The 10,556-nt window shown below is 48.6% G+C and overlaps 1 protein-coding gene across 1 annotated transcript in view; it reads right to left on the bottom strand.

The window, feature by feature from the left end:
* The window catches only part of HADHB (hydroxyacyl-CoA dehydrogenase trifunctional multienzyme complex subunit beta), a 341,378-nt gene extending 332,497 nt beyond the window's left edge, over positions 1-8,881 (bottom strand). Inside the window, exon 1 of the mRNA XM_085613199.1 lies at positions 8,686-8,881. The gene's annotated coding sequence lies outside the window, so the exon portion shown is untranslated. The remainder of the gene's footprint in view (positions 1-8,685) is intronic.
* Positions 8,882-10,556: the final 1,675 nt, after the last annotated feature.

A 10,556-nucleotide genomic window follows, 5' to 3' on the forward strand; every position in this document is an offset into this window, starting at 1 on the left:
AAAACATTCAATGGATCTCTATGGAAAGAAATTCAAATTGCAGGTAGAGTACTTTATCGTTACTTTAGTAATCCAGGACTGGGTGCCTAGACCCAGGACTGGGGTCCTTATCAAAAGCAGGTAAGTAATTTCGTTTGCAGAAATGGTACGATTTTAAAAGAATATTTCAAATTTGCAAAAGTAGACACTTAGAAGAAATTTCACAGAAAAGCAGACAATGGTTTCCTATGGGAGAAAAATGAGTTAGAAGTAAGTATAGTTGTGAACACTTTTCAGAGTCAGGGCTGGGCACCAAGATCCAGCACTGGGAGCTCACCAAGGAGCAGGTGAGTAAATTCGTTTTTGTCACTTGGCTGATTTTTGGTGAATTTTTGCAGTTTTGAAAAGTTCACACTTAGAAGATTTTTGAAGAAAAAGCCAGTCAATGTTACCCTATGAGGAAAATGAAGTTAGCGGTTTAAGGGTAAGTACTCGACTGGTAGTGTTGAAATTCCGGGCATGGACTCAGGGGTCCCCCAGTGTCAGGTAGGTACAGTTGGTTCACCCTCAGTGGTTTCAGGACGGCCGGGTGCAGAGAGAGTTGGGCCCAATGTTATCCTATGAGGGATAGGGGGGCCTTGGTTGGTGGCTGCTGTCTGGCAAGCCACGCGGCTGTGGGAGCTGGGCTCCTGGTCACTTACTCAGGGCAAGTGGGGAAGTAGGTTAGTGTAGAGAGGGCACTGCCAGGGCCACTCGGGCGGCTGGGTGCAGGGTGCTTTTGAGCCTTAGGGCGCTCAATGGAAATCAATGGGAATGTTCCGGTTTGGAAAGAGGCTGCAGGCTCGGGGACGAGGATGTTTCAGGTGCCACCACCACTTCGAGAGGTAAGTTGGGTAGTTGTAGGTTAGGTGGGTACCCCGGGATTGGGCACAGGGGGTCGCAGGGCGCCGGGTGCAGGGGTGCCTTTTGACGTCGGGAATCTTACCCTCTGGTTGATCGCGGCTGGGGTGGCACTTGGTTCTGAGGCTGCAGGCTTCTTCCGGGATGTCGAGGGGGGTCCTTGGGTGCCGGACTCTGGGTCACAGTCGCCGTGGGGTCGTCCTCTGGGTCTTTGTCCACTCTGGCACTGGCCAGGCTTGGCTGGTGCAGAGTGTGTTGGGTCCGCGGTCCCGGGCTGGTGCCAGGGATAGCAAGTAGGTTTCTTGAGTAGAGCCTCTACTCGTGGGAGTCCCAGGGGCTTAGAGCTAAAAGGTAGCCAGGTCCTCCGGGGTTGGTGAGGTTGCTGGCCACGTGGGATGCCGCGCTGGTGCAGGTTCGAGAGTCGACAGGCCGGTAGGGCTGGGGCCAAAGCAGTTGGTGTCTTCTTCTCTTTTTAGCAGCTGCAGGGCAGGTCTTTGTTCTTCTTGCTCTTCTTGTCGTTTTTCTATCTGGAATCTGAGGAAGGAAGGTTCAGGGGGCCCCTAAATACTAGATTTAGGGGCGTTACAGGTAGGTGAAGGCCAGGGACCAATGGGTCCTTGTCCTGGGGTGGGTACACCCCCTATCCTGCCTCTCTCCTGTGGGAGGGGGCAGTAGCCTAATCCTGATAGGGTAGGGCCTCCCATCTTCAAGATGGCGAGAGCCCGGAGATGTGCTTCACCTCGCCTCCCCCACCTGAGGGGTGGGGTGGGCAGGCTGGCACATCCCCTGTCCTTGTATGGGGTTTCCGGCCAAGCTTCCCGCCAGAGTGGGGGGTTGCAGTGGCCTGGGGAAACTCCAACTGGCGGCATGCCTTTGAAGCTTCCCTTTGCTCATCCTGGGGGAGGAGATTTCTCACCTCACCCAGGATGTGCATTGTTGCAGGCCCGGGAGAGCAGGGGCTCTCCCACCCAGGGGTCCAGCAACGTGTCTGCTGTGTGGCAGCCTGGGCAGCCTCAGAGCAGACGTGGATTGCAAGTTAGCTGTAAGGGGGCATCTTCTAAGATGCCCTCTGGGGTGCTTAGTACATTAAATCCTACACTGGCATCAGTGTGGGTTCAATGTGCTGAGAAGTTTGATACCAAACTTCCCAGGCTTCAGTGTTGCCAATATGGTGCTGTGGAGCTCGTGTTTGACAAGCTCTCAGCACCATGTATTCTTAAATGACAGCACGGCACTTACAGTGCCCAGGAATGGACCCGGGTACTGTAGGGGCACAGGCTCCTGCTCCTGTGCCCACACCATAGGCGTAATGCACCCAGCTAGAGGGGTGGCTGACATATGCCTTGGCAGTGTAGGTGATGGGCATGGTACACAGTGATGTGTGCCATGTCGACTCTTTGTTTTGTCCTGCACCCAGACACTCAGCCTGCAAGGGCAGTGTGTGTGTGTAAGGGTACAGGGCCTCTGAGGGTGGCACAATGAGTGCTGCAGCCCTTAGAGGCCTTCCCTGGTCACAAGGCCCTGGGTACCTAGGGTACCATTTACTAGGGGCTGACATGTGGCTAGGGTTTGCCAATTTGGAGTTTGTGTGGTTTAAGGAAGGAACATAGGCCCTGGGCACCTGATTGGCAGGAACCCAGGGTACACTCAATCGAAGTACATTCAGCAATTTAGCAAAAAGTGGGGGCATACCATGCAAGAAAGATGGCACTTTCTCACACCTACCGGTGGAACTGTTTAAATCCATGCGAAGCAAAAAGGCGGACCACCTACTGGTTATGTTCGTGGAGGCGGGAGAGAATGGTTCCATGCCCCGGGACCGAAGAACAGCACTGATAGTGGTCATTCTCAAGGAAGGTAAACTGCCAACAGCCTGCGTTTCCTATAGGCCGATCTCCCTGCTTAATTACAAGTTGAAGGTATTGGCCAAGATCCTATCCATACGTTTATGCAAAGTGATCACCTCCCTAACACAACTGGACCAATCCAGATTCATGCCCCTTAGAGGCACCAGACTGAATCTGAGATGATTAATTGGTATTCTTCACATGATGGGTGGAAATGTGGCAGACCCCGCAGTCCTTCTTTCCCTGGATGCCAGGATGGCTTTTGATAATGTGGAATGGTGATACCTCTTCTGCCGTGTTAAGTCACTTAGGGTTCAGATGAAAATGTATCGGCTGGAGAAACTGCTTTATCACCAACCATTGGCAAGAGTATGAGTCAACGACACAGTGTCCAGGGTGTTCCCCATGCAGAAAGGGATGATACAGGGTTGCCCCCTCTCTCCACTATTATTTGCTTTAAAGCAGGAACCACTAGTGGCCTGGACACGACAAGTCCCCTTCATATGGGGTATTCCAGTGGGTGGGGTATGGGAAGAACGCATTTCCCTATATGCAGATGACATTTTACTATAAGCTCTGAAACCGCGGCAATCGGTACACAGAATACTGCAAATTTTCTGCATCTTCGGGGACTATTCTGGATACTGAATTAATAAGGATAAATCCCTGCTGTTCCCATTGACGAGTGGTGTCCCTAAACTGACGACCAAATGGATGGTCCCAGTGGAGACACAGGGTTTTAAATATTTGGGGATCGAGGTAACGAGAGACCCACAAGACTTCTATCAACGAAACCTGGTGTCTCAACTAGATAGATTCATAAATTACATAAAACTTTGGCGAACGCTTCCTCTCACTTTAATCTGTCGGGCAGCCCTATAAAAAGTGATGACACTCCTCCACCTCATATATGATCTGCAAAACACACCCTATGAGATCCCTCACACCTTCTTTCAAAGAGTGGAAATGGATCTGCGCTCTTTGCTTTGGAGCAGCGGCACCCCAAGAATAGCACTTCGCAAACTATAACAAGCATTGGCATAGCCAATAGGTCTCGCTCTTGGGACCTTATAAGTGTTTAGCCATGCAACAGTTGATGTTGTTGCACCAAGGATATTGTGCTGCATAACTAAATACTTAAAAGGTCCCAAAAGCGAGACCCATTGGCTATGCCAATGCTGGTTTTAATATGGGCGTGGAGAAATTGATCAGCTTTTTCGCTGCACAGGACATGAAAATAGGGCCAGGTAGAGGAGGGCCAGGTAGAAAGCCATTTCAAAGTCAGGTTTAATTACTCTGGGGTCAGGGAGGAAGAGGTGCCCGTCCTGATTGCCACTCTATTTCTTTTGACACTGAAAATACCCAAGCCCAAACAATACTTTTTTTCAGCTTCAATCTTTGGTACCTCACTTTTATTCACTGTAGAAAGGGGCATCAATAGGATTATTGCGGAGCCTCAAAGAAGAAATCATTCTGTGTAGGAAAGGTTTCCCTTGTCCAAAAATATCCTGTATATTGATAAATATACCCCAGAATAATAAAACGCATCGCGCTTGAGAAGTCTGTACCAAATTAAGCTTGCTTTAACCCCTTCAGCGCGGCGCGGATTACCGCGCCGTGCTGAAGGTTCTATTGAGCGGGCGGGGCCGTGACGGAGCGGTTCCGTCATGCGCACAGCGCAACCGACGCGCATGACGGAACCGCTCCGTCATGCGCATTGAAGGGGTTAACTCTCTTGGCCTGCAGCGTTGTTTGGGATCAACACTGATGTTTCATATCACAACTAATCGGCTTTACATCTGCTTTACTCTCAAGATTATTACATAAAGTTCATAGTAGTTTCACATGTAGTGGCACCACTGCCACAAGCAATTTAAAAAAAAATGTGTTACTTGAAATGAACATTTTATCTGGTTGGTATGGCATAATTGACATAGCAAGATCAGAGCTAAATTCCCAGGGAAATATCCACCTGGAAAACACTACATGGAATAGGGAAGGCTGAGCACAGTTGAAATTGTAGTATGAAAAATATGATAGTAAATGACAAATGGCATGATTCGGCAGTGGCGTAACAAAACTTATAGGGGTCCCCCTGCAAAGTACATGGAGGGGGGCCTACTCCCAGGCCCACCACTTTTGCTGAGGGGGGGGCGCACCACGGAGGGGCTGCAGGGCTTAGGTTACACCACTGTGATTAGGGTTGTTGTTTCAGAAACATCCAGTGTTTAATTCGAGCCGGTGGATACAAATGGGGCCTACCAGCAATCCTTTTTGGGGACCGCCACTTATTTTTCCTAATCAGAGTTCCACCCAGAGCTAGAGAGATAAAAACACAAAACGAAGAAAGAAATTAGATAAAGACAGAAAAACTGTGACAAAGGGGGAAAGCAGCGATGAAAAAGAACCTACTACAGTGACACAAAGGGGCCAATGGTGTTTAGTGGTGGTTAAAAGCGGGATGAGATGGAATCAAGACTAGGCAGCCTTGGTAATTGATACCCCAACATTCGATTGCACCATTTGTAGGCTTCTGAAGAAAACTTTGGGCCTGGCGCTCATTGGTTTACAAATTAAGCACTTGGATCATCTCCACAGAAGACCTGTACCAGGCACAGCTTCATCTTGCATGCCACCAGCAATAACCACTTTCTTGCAGAAGATAAAGTACCACACAAGGACTCCATTAAGACAACTTGGGCCCTTGCTCTCACACTTATGCTTGCTATGCCTCAGGGTCATCACTCCCTCTTCCCAACAGTCGTATTACATCCAATGAGGGTAAGATACATCTGTGCTAACATACATGGGAAAAAACATAATCACCCATTAGCTTTGTGGATCATGGTATCGATGTTACATGTATTCACAAAAATGTGGTGTGCACGTAACAAAACAGCAAAGAATATGGTTTGGAGTGCATTTCCAGGTGCCTCTCAAAGCTACAGTACCATAAAACACACATGGCTCCCCAACTGAATCACAATTTATTTATTTATGTCATTTGTAGAGCGCTTGAATCACCCCAGATGGGGTATCTCCGCGCTGAGGACGTATAGAGGTGATGACTTAAGTGTTAGATAATGCCCACCATGACAGTCCACACTGGTAGCTCCTGGAAAATAATCGCTGAAGAAAGACATGTGCGGTATTGTGGGAAAAACCAGTGACTTTGCATTACCAAGTTAGGGAAATCATAGGAGATTCCATGATATGATAGGTTCTAGAAAAGAAAAAACACACACTCCCTTTAGAAGCAGGCCAAAAGATTCCCTCCCGGTTCGGCTGAAAGCAAAAAGCGCCTGCTACTCCGTGTTGTAGGATATTCTCAGGAGTACTCGCTGCCATACTCGCCTGGCTATACTATGCTGCATTAAGAGTTATACTTAGCTTGCCAGAGGAACAAGATTGTATGTTGATGATCAGACCCTTTCCACTAAATAGAAAATAAACTTACCAACTGTTGTAATCCAGTGGCGTAACGAAACTTGAGGGGGGCCCCCAGCAAAGTACATGGAGGGGGCCCCCCTCCGGACTCACTTAGGAGCGCTGAAGACAGGGTGCTGTTCTGAAGGGGCCCCATGGAGCTCGGGGCCAACCAACTCCGCGGGAGCTGCGGGTGCCTTTGTTACACCACTGCAGCAGGCCAGGGCTGCTTGGCGCTGACCTGTGCATGTATGTATGAGTAGGTGTGTTTCTGACTCACTGTGTGTGTATGGGGGCCAATGGTTTGTTTGGTAAGGGAAGAGGACCTCTACATAGCTGCCAAGGTTTCCGATTGCTTATGTGCGACATTTTCATAATTCCAGTGCAATTATGAGTGACATTCAACGATGATGAGTGACACTTTCTCGCAAGCAAAATTAAGCAATGAAGACGAGGGAAACATATAAATATCTGAACTTACACCCATTAGAACAACGAGACACTCTAAAAACTTGGACCCGCAATAATAAAAAGGTCTGTAGATATTAATCATGTGACAAAGAGGAGTGCTGTGTCTTTGTTTTGAGGTATATTGTTTGTCCTTTGTCAAAATAATTATTACAAGAAGTGTTATGGAAAAAAGAAACTTGCATGAACATTCTTTTCCCCATGATTTCTATTAACACACAACTTGAAATGAAGCCCTGGGCATGTCACAGCCACAAACAAACAAAAAAGGCCTCTTCACTATTTTGGCTCACTTCTGCAAGCAAGAGACACTAAGGTGCTTGAAATACATAACAACGAGGCATTAAAAGTATAAGCAGAATGATTCACCTCTGTAAATGCTTCTGCAGGCAGTCACTAACTGCTGCTATGTGATTTTATTGTTGACATTGTATCACTAATTATCAGTTGTGGTTTAATAAATCCTTCATCAGCACCAGGCCCAGAATTACACAGTGGAAAGAACATTGTGTAGCATAGGAGTCAAGTGCCCTGGGCCCGATTCACAGAACTAAATTAAGACAAAATCCTAAACTTACTACTTCTGGTATTCACAAAAGGCATTCAGTAGTAGTAAAGTTTGGATTTTGTCTTAAGTTTGTCTTAAGTTTGTCTTAAGTCTGTCCTAAGTCTGTCCTAAGTCTGTCTTAAGTCTGTCTTAAGTCTGTCTTAAGTTTGTCCAAATACTTTTGGTATTCACAGAAGGCATTTAGTAGTAGTAAAGTTAGGATTTTGTCTTAAATTTGACTTAAGACAGACTTAAGACAGACTTAAGACAGTCTTAAAACAGTCTTAAGACAAACTTAAGACAAACTTAAGACAAACTTAAGACAAACTTAAGACAAACTTAAGACAAACTTAAGACAAACTTAAGACAAACTTAGGACAGACTTAGGACAGACTTAAGACAGACTTAAGACAATATCCTAACTTTCCTACTAAATGTCTTCTGTGAATACCAAACGTAGTAAGTTTTGTCTTAAGTTAGTTCTGTGAATCGGGCCCCCTGTGCCCAGTAAGGATAGGGATAGCTAGTGATAGAAAAAACATCATGAGCATAGAATCTGTTATAATGCGATTCAAGTTCGTCACATTTTACAAAAAATGGCTGCTTACATATATTACCTTATTTAATGTAAACAACTGCTTTTATTTACCTCGCTATGAAGTGTCGCTTAAAGTACACACATAAGGCAGTGACATGTCACTGATAAATTACTGAAGACCTGTAAATGTCACACATAAGCGAAATGAAAACCTGGCAGATATGGTCCCCTTCCCCATACTGTAAGCTGTAGCTGGCAGAAGTAAAATGTGAATTACACCAACGGCCCAATAGATGAAGAAAGTTGGCCGAGAGTCCCTTTAAATAAGCATATTGTACAGATGTATTTTCTTTTAAAACAAAAGGTCTGGCCAAAGCCTGATCTAAAAAAATGGTATGAAATACAGGCTGTGAAAACCTAACATGTTGTGGTATGTACTTCCGGTTGTGTACCAACTATGTTTTTACAAAAAATCACACAGAACAAACCTGAATGAAAATCAATGTACACGATCACTGAGGGTTGCTCACCAGGTAAAGCATATCGGCCACTGTTGGAGTGACTTGCAAACTGTATTTGTTGCGTTCGTCAATTATTTAATGAAGGCAGGGCTTTTGTTATTTGGTGGCACCACTGGAAAACAAGGACCGAAAAGTTCCAGCAGCATAACGCACACCAATAGCTGTATGCTCTCCATTGCATTCTGCCAATCACAACTTTCTCAATCTCCCTGTCGGCATTAAAACGACTTCCCGCCGCGGCCTCACTAAATGATAGCGGTCTGGCAGTTACGCAAGGCGTCCGGGCACGTCACAGAAACCGCACCCCCTGTTGGCATGATTTTACGGATTGAAAGCAATTAGAAAACAAAGCTGGTGCAGAAACCAGTAAAAAAATTGTAAACAAAGATGTCGGCCCCCACCCACTGAGACTCCTCGCCACCACCACCCACGCACCACTCCTGCCTCGGACAGACTTACCGGAGGCCTGGCCTGCAGCTGCAGAGCAGGCAGGCGCGAGCGGGCAGCGTAAGGGGGCAAGGCTAGCCAGGCAGGGGCTAGTAATAATTAAATAATGCCTGGCGGCCGCATGGTCCTTCCAAGCTCTCACTAATATCCGGCTGGCCTGGGTCCTAGGATGCCTCTCACCTCACTGGTCACGCGCACTTTCAATTGCAATGCACATGAAAATGGCATTGGTCACCAGCCCCGCCCTCTATGCCCCACCCTGAAGAATGCGCAGACGCGGAGACAACTGTGCGCCGGGCACCCAATTTTAATTAATGAAGAGCACAAAGGGCCTGCTGGCCGGGGCGCGGCCCGTGCCTGCGCACCAATAATTAATTAAAGGTCCGGGTGTGCACACCTTAATTAATGAATGAAGAAGATGCCGTGGCGTGCCGTGCGCGCACCATTTGAGGCCGTGCGCACCATTTAGGTTTGCTGGAGTGAGGGGGCCCCTGGAGCGCGGGGCCCCCCGCAATGCGGGGACTGCGGGGGGCCTGTGTTACGCCAACAATGTAATCACCTTTGATGCAGTGCCTGTCTGTGAGGCATGAAATCACAGAACTGCAGTTTACGTTACACTTACAAAGGCACACACACCGGTGGCAGCCTAAATCCTCTCTTCCCCAATCATTTTCACTCCTAAATGTACACAATTCTAAACTAAATGATAGTAAATTAAATATCTTTTCGGAACGGGACGTGAAATCGGTCATAGCGGACTGCACTTGAATACCAGCAAAATATGTCAACGTATTCTTGCAAATCATAATAAAAGGGGTGCTTGGGGGGGCAGCCGACCGCAGGGAGGGGCTTGCGGGGGGGGGGGGGGAGAGGGGGGGGGCTGGCCTCGCACCGGCCATTTTGCATTTGGGTTCCTTATTTTATAGCCCAAAAGGAGCCCATGTATACAGGCTTTGGGCTCCCGCTCCCAGCCACCATTTTAGGTTTTTGGTGACCTGGTGGCTGGGAGCTTAGCGTGGGAGTTTTTTGTGAGAGTTAGTTTCATATTGTAGTTTTTCTGTAGTACATTTAGCGGTGGAAGATTATGGCGGCAGAAGATTACCGTGTCCTAGAGGCCCTCCGGCTCCTGAGTGAGGCGGGCCGGATGGACCTTGTGATAGCTGAGGTCGCGGGGCCGTCGCGACCTACCCGGCAGGCTTCGGCGGGCGTGGCGGCGGCGGTGGCCGCCTGTACTTCGCCGAAACGTCCGCGACCTACGATGGTGAGTGAGCAGGGCCACCCACGTTTTAAAAAGGCGGCCCGGCTCGTTTGTTACAGGCTGGTTCGTGGGAGAGGCGGGGGAGGCGGGCGGTGAGGGTGGGGATGTGTGGCGCGCTGGAGCAGAGGGGTTTTGGCCGGTGTTGGGGGAACGTTCTCATTCCTCCCCCGCTGCGAGAATCAAGCACGGGGGAGGGCGAGGCGCTAAGAGGCGTTCTGCCTCGCTGCCTATGGTGCCGGCAGGCGGGAAATGTGAGGCGGAGCAGGCGGGGAGCGTCCGAGGCAGGCGTATGGGAAGAGTAGCCTCAGGGGGCATGTCGCGCGAGAGCGGTGAGGAATTCTCACGCTCAAAGTGCGCGCTTCACTCAGTAGAGCGTGGAGACAGCACAGGGAATTTGAGAGGCTCCCGGTCAGCAGGCAACTTCATAATGGGGAAGCTTTCCTTAGAGTCTTTTGACACGATGCAGGCAAGAGGGGCTGAGTCAGTGGCAGAGATGGTAGGGGATCATGGGGACCCAGGGCTAGATAGCCCATTATTGTTTTCTTCCCCCCGTTCAGTGAGGGACGAGCCGGGGTCTGTTAGGGGGAGCTCTTTTGGAGAAGGTGAGTGGGCTCAGGTGGGGGGT

Source organism: Triturus cristatus, chromosome 6, assembly GCF_964204655.1.
Source record: "Triturus cristatus chromosome 6, aTriCri1.1, whole genome shotgun sequence".
In the NCBI taxonomy this organism is placed as follows: domain Eukaryota; kingdom Metazoa; phylum Chordata; class Amphibia; order Caudata; family Salamandridae; genus Triturus; species Triturus cristatus.